At 44.9% G+C, this 14,684-nt stretch overlaps 1 protein-coding gene across 4 annotated transcripts in view; it reads left to right on the plus strand.

Moving 5' to 3' along the window:
* The window catches only part of LOC138576293 (zinc finger protein 414-like), a 659,544-nt gene that overhangs the window by 22,134 nt on the left and 622,726 nt on the right, over nucleotides 1-14,684 (plus strand). Inside the window, exon 1 of one of the 4 annotated variants that reach the window (XM_069649547.1) lies at nucleotides 909-983. The exons of the other annotated variants lie outside the window; for them this stretch is intronic. The gene's annotated coding sequence lies outside the window, so the exon portion shown is untranslated. Of the gene's footprint in view, nucleotides 1-908; nucleotides 984-14,684 lie in introns of those variants that run through there. 4 annotated transcript variants of the gene reach the window in all.

Genomic DNA, 14,684 nt, shown 5'->3' on the forward strand with positions numbered 1-14,684 from the left:
TTGCAAGCTACTAGCCAAGCAATAAAAAAAGTTACTTGTCGCCTCAACTATATACATGCACACAGCCCACCATTTCTTACTCACGAGAGTAAAATAATCATTAGCCAGTGGCGAGTGCAAATTTTGCACCATGCTCACATTATTATTCAGGGCCTGTTAGCAGTATTGTAGTAGGCATGATTTGCATCAGGGTGTTCCCAAGGGAGGAGACTTGGAATGGAGATGGGGTCCAGTCTCCAATAAGTTGATGGGAGGAGCAGCAGGCTTGTTTGCAACCTGCCCAGCTGTTGGGCCACATCTCCTACGTCCTATTGCAAAGTATGTATTTTAGATCTTTATTATTAGTAGTTTAAGATCTGGAGATGAAATCTCTTCTTTAGGCATGGTCAGACTAATAACTCGCATTCAGCAAATGTGCTTCTATCTCTGACGTATATTACTGGTTCAGTGTTTAACTTGCCGAGCAAAGATACCACTGCATTTACTGTGCAAGGTTACCTTATTCTTGAGAGCACCCGATGCGCCCATACATGCCATGTGCACATCTACAAGTTAAATGTTCCTTTAAAAAAAAAAAAAAAAAAACGATGCATCCCAAAAATTGGGAACCCATGTTTTTGCTTTCTGTATTCCAACTGCACGTGGTTGCTGCACACTAGTTGCAACCAGAAACTAAATTTGTCACTTGCACACAGGTGCTGTGTACTAGTTTGCAAAAGCATAAAAACAAAATATGCCCCAAAAATGAACTCTTTAGGTTTGACTTTAAGCAGCACTGTGCTCCACTTCACTCAAGAATACTGAAGTGTCTGACCGCTCAGAACTATTCTGTAACATGAGGTCAGATCTGTGGTAGCTGATGGTCTTCTTTCAATGATGTTCTAGGTTGGAAAAATGCCACCGGAGACCAGGGGGAGGCCTTTCATAGGCACACTCAACTGTGGCCAGCACTCCAAATTCAAGTGATATAACGCTGTCTTAAGGTAAATGTAGTATAATGAAAGTGGGGTTGTATAACACCCTTCTGGCACTTTTGGTGGCCACCCTGCATGTGCATGGCTTGTAGGAAAAAGGTAATGGAGGTATAATTTGAGGGAGAGGCACATGCATATCCTGTGATGCCATTGAGTGCTAAGACTTAGGTACCATATTCCTGTGTGCGAATCTGCTTTCTATGGGTTTGGCAAAGACACCTCGGAGTAGTTTGTTCATAGGCATCCCATGGTCTGTTAGAGTATAGCATTTCCGGTCTAGTTGGCTGCAGATGTAGGAAATGTGTGTGGCTGGCATGGCCTTCCCTCCTGGAAGTCCACAGCTTTCCACTTGTTTTGATACCATATCTCTGGGACTCTTTCAGAGCCATTTAAGTGTCCACAGCAGGCTACCTTTGGGGATATGATAGAACAAGGTTGCTTGGGTACTGGAGATTATTAAGGCACCTAACTCATAACCGAGGAGCACTGAATCCTGCTACATCAGAGAGAATATACTAATATCCCTGTTAGCCTATGGTGCTGTCAGACTTAACCATTTTATTCAAAGATTATACAATCACATGGGCCTAGATGGTAATGTGATTGGCTGTATGTCGGACGGCCCCAGAGACCATTCTACGCCTGTACAAAATGGCAGTTTCATGTCTCCACCTAGTCTGTTGCCATGTGGAGTGCTTCCGGGCTACAACATCTCCACATGGCATTAAATGCTTATGGCAGAACCCATTTGAATCCTTTATGAGCTTGTTTCAAATCTACGCTTTTGACACGTAGATGCTGCTGCGTTTCCTGCACAGACATGTGAAATAACTGTATTGCCTTGTGACAGAATAACCTCTGGTGAGGGTAGGATAGCCTGCGCGTTTTATATTTAAAATGGTCGAGATAAATCTGTTTCTAAAAGGGAGGTCTGCTGATCAGACCCCACTTTCATAAATGCTCCAAGCTCGAATGATGTGCCTTTGCTATACCACGTCTACTGACGCCTACAGCACCAGCTCTGTTATGGTGCAGGACAGGTTCAACGGCCACATGTGCATGCATGACAGCTGATGAAACACAAATTGACAACAGAACGGGGTTACTTTTTAAATGTCTGCACCTCTGCTGCAAATTATAATAATTGTGTAACCTAGTCAGCCTGATGGCACGCTAAACTTGAAATAAAAGCCACACCTGTTTGTGATATGGTGGCTTTAAATGTAATCCGTGCCTGTTTGTAACATGGTGGCTGCTAGGATAACACAATTTATACAGCCACAGAAAGTTTATATCATTGTTGTGTCAGCTCTGTGAGCAGGATCCAGCTTTGACAGGGCAATGTGTGTTAGCCGTCTTGCCTGGATGTCTCCACAACTACCACGTGGAACAATGGTCCGCATGCTGCCTCTTTGATTCCCCCAAAAGAAGGCTAACCCCTTCCTCCAAGGGCACAAGAGATCTTCTGGGAGTTTGTGCTTCAAAGGTAGCACTCGCTTAACAAACTCACACTCATCAGGGTGTTGACCACTGGAGCCGTAGACATGGGAAGGAGCAGAGTTGGAGTAGCTGGGTGAGAGGGGGAGGCTGCTGAGAGACAGGTTTCACTATCATGCTAAGGCTCTCTACTACTTCCTGCCCCCCTCCCTGCTCCTCCCATTTCCAAGGCACTCTGGATATGATGTGTGAAGGCAAATGGCACTTTTCACAACAACTTGGATTGGTCCTCTTACAGGAGGCATGCTTTGGACCAGTCACCTGTGACATTTTGCCTTTATAAGCAGGAGGTATACTCCCTCCTTCTTTGGACTCGACACCAGGAGGATTCACTAGACCTCTGTTGGAGTACAGTCTACTCCAAACCCCTCTGCCAGGGACATGAAGACACAAGGCATCCAGGGCAGAGGAGATCAGACCCTTAACCATCCCCGGGGAACAGTGTGTCTGAACTGCTGTGGACCAAGGCGTCTCTGTGAGTTGCACTGCAAACCGGATCCTGTTCACTGGAGGTGAAGGACCCCCGGTGGGTTCCATCTAACTTCATGGAGTGTAATTGCAGAACTGAAGGACTCCCCTTGTCCTGGAGACCTTGGATTGGGCCTCCCAGAAACCCAAAACTTCAGAAGCAACTGGAATAATTGTTTGTTACCTTGAGACAGCTTTGATCCGGACCAGCACGGCTCTACACCCTTGGAGCCACCACAGGACCTTCCTTGCTGGTTTTGGCACTCTACCCAATTTCAAATCACTTGCTTGCGCCCAGCCCGGCCCATTGAAGCTAACCCACTAGCCTCAACCCGATCAGGTAGCTGACTCCAGCACTGACTCCATTGCTGGAAGCCATCATTTTGCCCATGCCAAGTGCTGACTCGTACCAGCAGAGCAATTGTCTTGCCACCACCTCACCTGGCACCCTGAATCATTGCAAGCCATCATCTTGACCATTTCAAATGCAGATTTGACCCAGCAGGAGTCGGCACCTTCGAACTGACTAAACTCCGACCACCAGTGGCATTGCATTGATTCGAACATCTCGACATCAGCTCGCCCGCAGCTATGAGCCCAGCTCGGCACGGCCCAGCACCAAAGAGTACTGTGAAGAGGCCCTGTCCACCTTGCCCTCATTTTGGGCCATAGTGACTTGTAAGCCCCCTTACACGCCTTCAAAATACAATACCCCTGACTATTGTCATTTGGGCCAAGTCTCTTGACTGAGCACCCATGCTTATTAATCCATAGTGTCCTTTTATAGCAAACTTCTGCATTGTCTTGTTTCTTTTACAGGGGGGAGTTTTTTTGAAAAATGTTGTTATTTTTCTTAGCTGCTTTTGATTTTTTTTTTTTAATTAAGTGCCTGCATTTTTATAGAAACTTGATTGCACATTCTTTTGTTTTGGATCCATTATACGAAAGCTGTTTGGGTTGTTACTGTTATCAGCTCACACCCCTCCTGAAGATATATTTTATTACCAAAAGGTGCAAAGGAGTTGTACCTTGAAGCGATCCGCCCAAATATTTCGAAATCTCCAGCGATAGTGACTCCGGAGGCCATCAAGTCATTATCTGCACCCACCATTGATCCCACGGCCAATTGGTTGACTTTCCTCTGTTTACTGAGACAGAGGTCCTATCGGTTATCTTATGAATTAAATCGTCCTCCTCCGAGGAAGCTATTCCTGCTACTATTATGAAGAAGATCGCCCCAGACCTATTGGCAGATATTACTTTGGCTATTAATAATTCCTGCCAATCAGGACAGGTTCTTTTTGGAGTTGAAATCTGCAAGGGTTATCCCCCTTCTCAAGAAGCCCTCACTTGACCCCACGGTCCCAGCTAATTTTTGCCCTATCTCTCTGCTTCCTTTCCTGTCCAAACGTTTGGAATCTCTTATCACTCCCCTTCTCCCCTTCTATCCTCTTTCCTGGAAACATCTAAGATTTTCAATCCTTCACAGGCAGGCTTTAGACCAGGGAGAGGTACAGAAAGTGTACTGGTTTCCGTGCAGGACGACATGTACTGGCTAGTTGACTTAGGTGGGGTTGGTGCTCTGATTCTGCTAGATCTGTCAGCCGCATTTGACACGGTTGACCACCCCATCCTGCTGTCACGCTTGGCACAGATCGGGATATCCGGTCAAGTCCTTGCATGGTTCACTTCTTTTCTCTCAGTCCGCACACAAACTCTTGCTATGCCCCCTTTTCTTTCTTCATCCTGCTCTCACCTACGGTGTCCTACAGGGCTCCTCACTCTCCCCAATCCTGTTTAACATCTATATTTGGGCACTGGTCTGCCTCATCCATTCCCACGGCCTCAACTGTTAGTCCTATGCTGACGACACTCAAATTTTGATCCGGCTAGATCAAGATCGAGTGGAGGTGTCGTCATACCTCCATGACTGTCTGAGGGCCGTTGGTGATTGGATGGATCAGAACTGGCTTAAACTCAACGGTGACAAAACTGAGGTATTGGTGGTGGGTTGTCCCACGGATCCCTCACTCTGGACTTCTGCTTTTTGGCCCATTTCTGTAGGTCCCCTTCCAAGTCTAGTAAGCAAAGTGAAAAACCTGGGTGTTATTCTCTCTTCCTCTCTCTCTACGTCTAACCAAGTGACAGCTGTGTGCCAAGCCGCCCACCATCAGATCAGGGTTTTGAAGAGGGTCTTAACCATGATACCGGAAGCCATTCGCCCTCCTGTAGTGGCTGCATTGGTACTTTCACGTTTGGACTACTGCAGCCGATTGGTCTAATACAGCGGTCTAATACAGTGGCTTCAGCGCATATAGAATCTGGCGGCCAGGCTAGCCACAGGCACTCCCTATGGAGCTCATATCTCTCCAGTGCTCCGCCAACTTCACCGGCTCCCGGCGGGCCAGCGTGTCCACTTCAAGTCTCTGTGTATTGTCCCCCGGGCTATTCACAGTCAAGTAGCTGAGTTCCTGCAGACTAAATTCTCCCGCTACCTCCCTGAACGCGATCTACGTCCTCCACTGCTAATCTTCTTGCTGTTCCAAGATTCAATCGTGTGAGGGTCGGCGGCAGGGCCTTCTCCATAGTAGCTGCTAAACTTTGGAACAATCTCCCCATGGTATTAAGGACTGTTCCTAACCACCTTGGTTTTAGAAGAGCACTTAAGGCCATTCTGTTTTAGCTCCCCACTTTTTTTTTGGCTTCTCCTCCTTTCATGCAGCTCTCCTCTCTAGCGCCATGATGCCCCTGGGCGACCGTGCGCTCTACAAGTACAGTAACGTAACATAACATAACCTTGCTGTCTGTGCCTGTTTCACATTAATGATTTGTTTAGCAGTAGTTTGGGGCTGAGTAGGCAGATTGGACAGTACTCTTCCCTGTACTCCTGTAGAACAGTAGTCATTTTGTCACAACCCTTCTTCCTATAAAGCTTGCAAGACTGGACAATAGACAACAATCTGTTTCTAAAAGACGAGAAAAAGACAATCATCTGCTTCGAGATTCCAGACCGCATATCTTTCTTTTTTCAGGTGGACAGGCCCCTGAAGAACACCCTTGTTACTCTTTTCCGCCAATCCGAAAGCTAAACGTCAAATAATCCTTTTCATCAAACACCTTTCCTGTATCCCACAAACTAAACAAGATTCCAAAAAACCACACTACCAATTGCTCGTGATCAAGAAAATCATCCCTTACTTTTAGATGGCTCTAAAATACATGGTGACCAGGTCCTTGGCATTGGCAATGCTGTGTTACTGCAGTACATGTATTGCCCTTAACAAATATATGTATTTTCCCTATAACCGTGGGACACCATCCCACCATTGAGAAAATGTCCCCTGCCTCACTAGTGGAACCTCGATTTGGTGGACCAAAGGAGTCTGGTACCTCCCCAAGCTAGCAGATTATGGGTACGGGGTGGTAAGGGGAAGATATCATGGTCCCCAACGTTCCCTCTATGCTGTGCTCTTGCCCAGCTTCCCTTTGGGTGCCGCTTAGGAGATTTTTAGCAGAGCACGCAGACAATGTCTACCTTCACAAGAGATAATGAGGCACAAGCCGCAGCAGTTACCTGACATTTTCTTTCTCTTTTAATAAAGCTAAATTATACTAACTCATATTGATATTCTGGTTTAACCTATTAACGTTACCCTACTCTGCAAGTTTGACCTTAAAAACCTTAAACCCCAACCAAAAATATAGCCGTCCAGTACAGATGGCGTAGCCCTGAGCTCCGGCGTGGAGATGATGTCCCCACCGGATTAAACGAGCCCATCATCCCGAAATTGAACATCTGGCCTCCCCTGGTGTGCCATTGATGTCAGGAGACCAAATCGGGGCCTGAAAACCCCCCTCTGGAGGCAGATCGGCAGCATTGGCAGGGCTCCAGATGGCGACCGATGTGGGGAGGTGAGGAGGAAGATGGCCTGTGTCTCTCCCCTCCCTTCCGGTGTGGGAAGGTGATCGTGGTCCACAGGGATGACGGGGGCTGGATACGTGCGGGTGCTGGGCGTCCAACAAAATAAACGATGCAACAGTGGTAGGCCTCGTGCTTGGTGCCCAGGAGAGCTCCGGGATGTGGATTGACTTAGGGGATCACACCACCGGCGGCAGGCCTGCTGACACCCCCCGTGCGAGTGGTGACCAGGTTGGGGGGTGGCTAAGGGGTCCACTGCTTGCTGTGGAAGCCGCCTGGCCCCAACAAGCTGAGGAGGAAGGCAGACCGCTCAGATAGAGTGCTACCTGCTACACCTTCTCCGCTCTGGGACATGGGGCGCTATACAGGACAGGAGCATGCCTCAATCTAAAGGAGATGAGAAGTAAGCCGTCATGACAAGCAGTAGTAGCACACAACATCCACAAAGGAACAAAAGGGAAAAATAGCTATACAGGCAAAGAACCCTGTATGCAACAGTAGCATGATAAAAATAAGAGGAGAATGAATAACAAGGGACCAGACTAAGAGGTAGAACTGCGAGAGAGAAATGAAGAGCTGAGGGCATAGACCCTGGGTCCAACGAGTCACCACAGGAGACTAGCGGGACACTAAAAGAAGATTGGCCAGCCAGGGTCTAGCACGTAGACCTGAAAGACTGCACACAACAGACTGTTCAGTTTCTGAATTGATAAGAGAGCCAAACGGTGAGACTTAATAAATGTTAGGCCAGTCCAGACATTCAGCTTAAGAAAGAGCACACATGGGGTATTGTGAAATACAGGGAAGAATTGTGGCCGGGTTCAGAATAGCACATTCAATATGCATCCATCTTTGTCTGCATGCATAGACCATAATTGCAGAGGAACTTGGTCCAACAGTCCTAGTTGCAACATAGAAGTGTTACTCCTCCAATACCCTCCTCGTTTACCACTCCCTCACCTCAACACATACTTGAGTGTGATGCTCCAGTATGTACCAAACATGACAAATTTTCTCACTAACAGCACATTTTACATAAGGAGCAGAAGGAGCAAGCAGAATCTTTATTTTTTCATGTGTGTTTTGATTTCCAACTACAATAAGACATCTTTCACAACCACATACATACAAAATCATATAAAAACATACAAGCAGAATCAATCATGCTAAAGTATCACTAGCCCCCTGGCTGTTCTATTGCGTATTGAGTGAGGCAGGTGGTGGAGGTCATAGACATGATTGTGAAAATGAGCAATGCATCTGAGGTGTCTGAGGATGCTGATTCGGGATTCCAGACTTCCAGTGACCAAATATCGTAAAATAATTATAATGATCACTGTACACGTTTGACATTAGTTTATCATGAACTCCTCTTGTCCCACATTGAGGAGAATTCCTCTTCATGTATTCCTCCCTCGTCCCCATTGTGTGGGTCCTGCCAGGTGTCCTGCCCTGCCTATGAAGGCATTATCTGATTTGCATCACAATCGGTCTAGTCTCTGTAGTATCTGTTTTTGGCCCTCCCTTTTCATGAAAATGCTGCATATTTAATAAAACCTCAAATCAAATTCTTGCCTTCCCAAACAATAAGTACTCCTTTAATACCCTCTGCAGTTTTTGTGCTGCAAACCCATTGCGAATGCAGAGACCGCGACTGCGCATTTTGTGCTGCACTGAGGATCCCGAATTAATGATAAAGCATTGTTTAATCCTCTCAAGTTAATCGGCTGTATCTGCACCTTTGATTTGCTTACACAAACTAATTTTTGTCGCATCCATCCTTCAGGGCCAGATTTCTACAGAGGTATGGAGCAGTCTATCGGTAAACTCCTATATTCCAGGGCTACTCGTAATGTCCACTTACTCGACTATTGTAATAAAGTGAATATGTCTTGAGGAATAGCAGCTGGTAACAACTGGTTAAGATCAGCACAAGTAGAGTTGCAACAGTGTATCATTGCTTGTAACTCTTCTTGGAACTTAATATTTAACACATTTCTTTTAGCTCTATGTTGCATGCACAGTCGCTATTGTGTGACCCATCCCTGGAAACAGTTAAGGGGTATGCTGCGGTATCAGCTTGTGAAGGTGTGTTGAGAAACCCTTCGAAAATTCACGACGCACTTGCAGTAGATGAGGCACCAAAAAGGTTGGGTATCTGCGATCTATCATGTATCGCATCATAGCCGAAAGCAGTCGCGAAGTAGAGCCTTCAAGTAATCGTATGGGGGTGGAATAGATATATGCTGGTGATTTACTGAGAGATGAATCTCCACTCTGGAATTGAACCTCTCCACCAGATAGACTTGGCACACCAGTCGCTCCTTCTCGGTGTCAATCAGGTGCCTGATCAGGTATGGGGTTTATTATAGCGAGATTGTATGAATTTAGAATATCTTCTCGCAAGGTGCAATATTTTCACTCGCACTACCTAGTGGTATTTGAGTCTTGGCGAGTAAGTAATGGTGTGCTGTCTCAATGTATAGAATTGAGGTGGCAAGGGACATTTTTATGGATGGCTAGTAGCTTACAACTTACATTTCTGCCCTATTGTCTGGAGATTCTGTCTTTGGGGGTACACCTTAGAATGCCAGATAAAGTAGATGATAACACTTTTTGTATTTTGGGACTGCCAAATTTGCTGGTTCGGCTTTTAACTCCTTCAGCTGCTTTTGGATTTTCCCTTGGGCATCTTTCAGTGTTATGGTCTTTGATTTTTTTAGCGTCTTTTTGTCAATCTGGAAAAGTGAATACCCTTCATTTGAAGGACAGACGTAACCTGATGGCCGTAGGCCAACCGTCTTATGCACCGAATTATAGAAATATAGACTGTTATGCTTGACCAACAAGCGGCCATTTTAAACGTAGCAAAATCGCCATTTTACTTGTTAACCATTGCTCATTGCTTTCTGTCTAAAACTGCTTTGCAGCTTGCAATTCTTGCGGATTCTGCTTACTCTGCTCAACTGTTAACATTGATGTCTGAATATGAAAGGGCAAGGTCGTGGGACTGAGGAGTTCGTTGAAAACTCCTTATGAGTAGCCCAGAAAGGAATGCCCACGCTCCCTCTCTGTAGCCTTGAGGGAGAGCTGCAGGGCTTTTAATCACTTCACAGCTGCCAGCCAGTCTCGTACGATGGTAGAATATGTTAGAATAAAATAGCTAAAGGCTTGAATTAGGCTCTTCCTACGGCCCCCCTTCGCTCCCAGGACACGAATAGTACCTCATAGATAGCAAAGCATGGAATGTGGCTCTTCCCCCGTGTGCAGCTTGCTTCCAAGAACAGATCCACCGTGTTCTGTTCAACAACTAGAAGATGCCTCCACACTTTCTAAATTGCACATTGTTACTAGAATAGACATCGAAAGTGTCATAATTGTCATACCCGTCGGAAATGTCCATCGTCATCCCGAGTTCAAAGAAACTTAATAAAGGAGGGTATTAAACATGACATAGCTGATTGTATGATATGCATTTTGTATATATGTAACTGATGTACGTAATTCGCTCTCTTGCGTCCCTCGAGGTCTAGGAAACTCACGTTGCGGGGCGTGAGACCAGAATTGGCCAATTGGGACTATTTTTGCTTGCAATAAACCCTAGCATTGGGAATTTGAACCTTGTGTCTGGCGCATCTTTTCTTGTATGGTTATTGCCTTGTTTCCATATCACGAGGGACCCCTAGGGGCCCCTTTCATTTTGGTAGGTATCCCTACAAAATATCCCCACCAAAAATATTGCTGTACATATGGCCGTTTGTCTTGCCGTAGACAATATTTTTGGGCGGGATATTTTGTGGGAGATGGGGTTGCGGGGGTGTACCCCGCACATTTTAAAATAATTCAGGGGTTGCTGGGGTGTCCCCCGCAGGGTCCATGGGTCAATAACGCCGCAAAAATATGGTGATATTTTTGTATCGTGATATTTTTGCAAGGATATTAACACATGGAACCTTTTGGTAGCTTACGCAGTTACAAAGCACACCCCACTGTCTTTGGAGTTCCCATCCCATGGACTGTAGAGTTTCTCTTAGATAGGCACATCTGATTGTGATAAAATTGCCTTCCGCTGGCTATTGCTTTGTGATGTCACCTCGTGAAAAATAGTCCCATTGATCCAGAAACATACAAGATTTGGGCGAATAATGTGTGCATAAAATGAGCTGGACTCCCTTTAGAAGGAAGTGATACTTGCTTTGACTGACTTATTCTCACATGGTTAAGACAAGGACTGGCTTCCAAAGAAGTCTGTGCCTCCTTTGCAATCGCTCATGCGGTTCCGCAGAGACACTGGTAGACCCTATACCAGCATATAATTGCTGCTCGGGTACCATATCCCACACTATTGCATCGATACACAATCTCAATTTAGATAGTTCAGAGAATGAGTAGGATAAGGGGTGAGATTTACACAGTGACATAGGTGGAAATAGAGGGGCCAGATCAGTTAATGTTGCTAGGATAGGATGAGCAGAAATCTAGAAATAGAAGTAGGCTAGTGTCTCTGTCACTTCAAGTCTCTTTTGCGGAAGCCGTTGAAATTGGGATGAATCAAATGAGTGCTCCTGTCACTGGGGAAGAAGAAACAGAAATAAAGTCTGCACCAAAGCTGCATATCCCGAAGCATTCGGACAATAGCTGCACAAATTATTTTGGAAAAGAGTTACCCGTACAATATCTGCCTCTGGCACTATACAACAACCTGTTTCTGGTTATTATGTGTCCGGTTTCAGTGGGTATCGAAACGTTGGCTTTGTACAGTGGGTAGGTGAAACCATGCTGTGTCTCCATGACTTTCAGTGCAGTGCAGAGTCGTTCAGTCCTCCGCAGTCCCGCTTATCCAATAGACCTGGTTGTCTGGAAACAGTTTCTTCACTGAACATTTTGCGTTGCAATGTAACTGCTTACGCCTTCCCACTGCGGATGTTCTTTTTCTCCTTTCTGGTTCTTTGTTGCCATTTCTCTTGGCCTGCAGTACTTCTCTGCTGCTTCATCTCTCCTATTATTCCTACTTCCGTACCTGTACTGTCTCTTCTTGAAATCTTTGTGTCAATTGTTCATGGGACTTACCCTTCTGCTGGCGCTTCTTTAAGTCATCCATGTTTTTGCCCCTTATGTGGTTTTTCACTGAGGATGCCCTTGCCTGAAGCCCTTAGCAACCTGTTGCATTTGAGAGGAAAAGGTACTACGGACACAAGACGGCCTTACCTTTTCACTTCTAGTTGAGCCCAGAGAAGCAAGTTAAGGCTAAAAGCTGACATTATCTCCAGTACAACTCGTGGGGGAGGTGCAAGGCTGTCTGCCGTTGTTGAATTGTGCAGGGTTCAAACCAACCAAGAAAAGTTCATACAAGCATACTGATTTCCTATTCTATGGAAACCCCTCTTAAAACGTGGTGTTATGTATACAAGTGCTTGATCTTACTGACAGCCAACTGCCCTATGACCAGATGGGGTTTGGATGGTGCTCTTCCTGACGGACCAAGGATAACCATTACCAGAGACATACAAAGTGAAACATAGACAGACAAATAAAAATCTGAAATATTTACAGATCCAACCACTGGTTAAAAAAAATTGCTTGTTCTTCAGTTGACGCAAATACTCCCTGAACTACAGACGCTCCCTTCGGAGTGATCCCCCATTGAGACGAAGCACCATCTCTTGTGAACCTGGGGTGTCGCTGCATGGATTGCCCACTAATCCGCTGGGGCGCAAATTGGCCACTGAAGTTTGACATCCAGGGTTCCCAAATTTTTGTGGAAAACAGGCAGGAGGGCGGGGGGCTCTTTTGGGTGAGGTTAGTTGTCAAATCTTTAATAACAGCACTGCTCAATGAAGACAAACATAGTCGCCATGCAACGCTAGACTGCGTTTCCCCAACTCTAAATTTCCCTAACCTTTTTTGCATTCTAGTACATTGGTCTAAATGTAACGAAGGGAGGATTTTATGACCTCATGACCACACCAAGGAACATTGCGGTCTTTCGGAATTAACGCAGTAGATGACTCTCTAGAGCCAGGCAAACATACACACACAGCCAGTTTTCAGTTTACTTTAGAGCCCACACAAATGGGTATATCTAAAGCAATTTAACCTTACCACTTGTATAACATCGTTAATTTGAAGTAACTTTATCAGTATGCTCTTATATATCTTTGGCAGTCTAACCTGTACCTTAACAAATTTTGGTAGTGCAGCACATTACAAATGTTTGAGTAAATACATTGTTACTGTTCAACCTGCCTTTCTCCATTCTTCCTTCAGTTGCACACTTATTCGTTATTCAGCTGCACTGGGCTCAATACTGATATTGAGGTCTAGTATTTTTCAAATCAACATAATCTTTACAGTTGTATTACATTTACGTGCAGTTACATTTCCCATCAACATTTTTTCAGCAAACATTTGCATCTTTCCCTAACTGGGGGAATATTACCCAAAGGGATGAGGGAGGTAACATAGTGGGGAGTGAAAAGAGGAGTGTACATATTAAGGGAGGGAGGAGACCATTAAGAGCCTGGCAGTGAGTTTATCAAATAATTGTTGGAGTAAATTGACACCTTGAACAGAGAAGTACGAGTAGTTGAAGCCGAGCTGATTGACGATGAAGGGGGCGGTTGCGGAAGCAGTAGCCTTTTTCAACCCCTTTTTTAGGTCCTTCCCCAGTGTCCTTCGATAGTCTTTTTTTCTAACGTTGATGGCGTCATCGCGCTACCCACTTCTTTTTGGCCATTTTTGTATTGAACAGCGTCTGCTCGGGACAGTGGTCTTACATAGCAGCTCGTCTACTCTCTCGGCTACCTGTTGGGAAATAGACTCGCTGCTGAGTACTGGTTTTCTTTACCAACTAACTTTTCATACCTTGAACTTTACCTTTGGATCTAGATTATATTAAGTTTGATAGACTTACTTACTCTCTTCTTTCCCTGCCTCACCTCCAGACTGGTTCCTACACCGTATATACCACATGCACGAATAGTTGGGAGTCTTTTTTGAATTCTTTGAATTTTCCACATTTTCTTGACGTTCTCAATACAGATGAAGGAATATTAACTATTTCCAATCATCTTTTAATTCATGTGTCATTTATTTGATCCTCAGCTCCAGACCCGATTTACTTGAGATACTATATCAGGTATTTCTTGACCCACATTTTTACAAATGACTTCACTGGTAATCATGACACTTAGGATACCAGATTATAAACTGTAAGTGATTTCAATCCGGCACACACCCAATTCACGCCCAGCGTGTAGTGCACAATTGAAACCCTTATTTATTTTATCTATAAATTCAATATTCTGAACGATATACCACTCGTATCACACCCTTCTCCTGAGACCCCCCCGGTCACACTGAACCAGAAATCAGGCTAGTTTGCAAAGCTAAATATTTATTTATGTCTTTAAAATGTAATCACAATATATTTTAATAATTAACAATCACCAATGGGGTGACAGAACACTGAATAATCTCTTTAATGCACTAGGAATCAGCAATGAGCACAAAACAAATGCAGCACAGAAAAGAACACTTTTGGTTTGGTTTGAAACAGATAGCACTATAGTTAGAGGTTCCCCCTGCAACACCCCTCAACCCATCAGTAGGCAATGTAAAGAGATGTGAGGAGAGAGCAGGTGTCCAGGAATAGCACAAATCAAACAGAATATGAGTCCCACCTTCCCCCTTCAAACACAAGAGAAAACTGAATTGACTTGTCACTGTCAGAATGGCTTTGAAATTGACTGAGCAAAAACGCCAAAGGTGGTCAAAAATAATTAAATTCTTATAAATTCCTATGGGAGCCGCTTTGAAGAGTTGCA

Source organism: Ambystoma mexicanum, chromosome 1p, assembly GCF_040938575.1.
Source record: "Ambystoma mexicanum isolate Mex_15411 chromosome 1p, UKY_AmexF1_1, whole genome shotgun sequence".
NCBI lineage: Eukaryota > Metazoa > Chordata > Amphibia > Caudata > Ambystomatidae > Ambystoma > Ambystoma mexicanum.